The sequence below is a fragment of the Rhagoletis pomonella genome, unplaced genomic scaffold (assembly GCF_013731165.1).
Source record: "Rhagoletis pomonella isolate Grant_MI unplaced genomic scaffold, Rhpom_1.0 Rhpom_scaffold_00008, whole genome shotgun sequence".
Taxonomy (NCBI): Eukaryota; Metazoa; Arthropoda; class Insecta; order Diptera; family Tephritidae; genus Rhagoletis; species Rhagoletis pomonella.
The window spans coordinates 24,789,339-24,790,857 of NW_023458562.1; the positions used below are offsets into that span (position 1 = coordinate 24,789,339).

Genomic DNA, 1,519 nt, shown 5'->3' on the forward strand with positions numbered 1-1,519 from the left:
TGAGTTTATGACACTCGATACGATACTAGGGTTCTGGTACTCGATTCAAAAAAATATCGTTTTAAAACTATCGAATAGAAAATATCGGTATCGAATGCCAAAAGTATCGATATGGTATCGTATCGTATCGAAATTCGTGTAACTATTGATAGCTGCAGTCCAAGAGACGAAGTCGCACAGCAATTCAACATTGTTGAAATGCGCCAGATACAATGTGCATCGTCAAGATCGCGAGCGAGATAATGCTGGTGGCCTAGCGTTCATTACGCACCCCACCGTGAAGTATCGTCGCATTGAAGCAGAGATCGACCGCAGGGATATCATCCCAGATGTTAGGGTATTGCTATCCGGTCAGGCGATGTAGAGCTCGAAATATCTAAGGCTTATATACCCCCTGTCACTAGCTTAGGGCAGGATATCACTCTGAAATAGATGCGCTCCTCAGAGGTTAAATCGTATGGTAATCGGTGACCTTAACGCGCACCGATATTTGGCAGTCAAGGCTGTCGAATGATTGTAGAAGAGCACACTTGGCTGAGCAGATAGATGATTCGACATTCTGCATAATGTACGATTACACACCCACCAGGAATATGCCGACTTTGCTTCCGAGGAACACCGTACCTATATCAACTTTTCCAAAGCTGATTGGAACGGGTTCGCGAAAGTTACTGAAAGCACCTTCTCTGTCCTCCCCATACTAACCGACGTTCACGTTAGTGAACGGAAGTTCCATAGGTTTTCACTGCAGCTGCAGCCCGCTTCATCTCGGCTGGATGAATTTCAACCTTCGTCATGCCGATCCGGGAATGAGGGATTGACAATATAAGTTGAAGTAAGTTGACAAAGAACCTCGTATGATACCGACTATCTCTTGATTTGAAGCTTTAAAACTCCTCTGTTGAAATTGCACTTTCTTGAGCCTACCGTCAGTTAGCTTAATATCACGATTGATAGATCAGTTGAACTAGGCAATTCTTAGTAGCATTACTACAACTACATCAACCGAGGTGCCAAGGCTAGTCAGCCAAATATTCAAGGATGTGTAAATTAAGTGACAGCAAGTACAACGAAGATATCCATTTTCCGAATTCTGAGAAATATACGAACATATTAGAGGGCTGCATGAATTCATTCAAACTTCTAGCCAAACAGATTTTTCCTAATAAACAATCGTGGTACAAAGCTCAATAAAAATATTAAAAATAAAATGTTAACAAGCCACAATAACATTGACAAATACAGAGTACAGGAGATTTGAATATTTTACTTCGCAACACTCAGCGTTTGGAATTTTGTAAGTTATGAATATACATTTTGTTTCAAATTTTCTACCTTCAAATGGAAGAATGTGAATGAATGATTGGAAAACATTCAAATCATTCAAACTTATTTCGGTAAATGGTTTTTTCTACAAGCAGGGTTTTTCGTATTATAATAGGATCGCAGCAATATATACATATATACATATGTATATTTGTACATATGTGCACAGAAAAAATTTATTTTGAATATTCAA

The 1,519-nt window shown here is 39.2% G+C and overlaps 1 protein-coding gene across 1 annotated transcript in view; it reads left to right on the top strand.

The window, feature by feature from the left end:
* Positions 1–1,519, top strand: part of LOC118744495 (GPI mannosyltransferase 2) — a 17,852-nt gene that overhangs the window by 14,089 nt on the left and 2,244 nt on the right. The gene's annotated exons all lie outside the window — the stretch shown is intronic.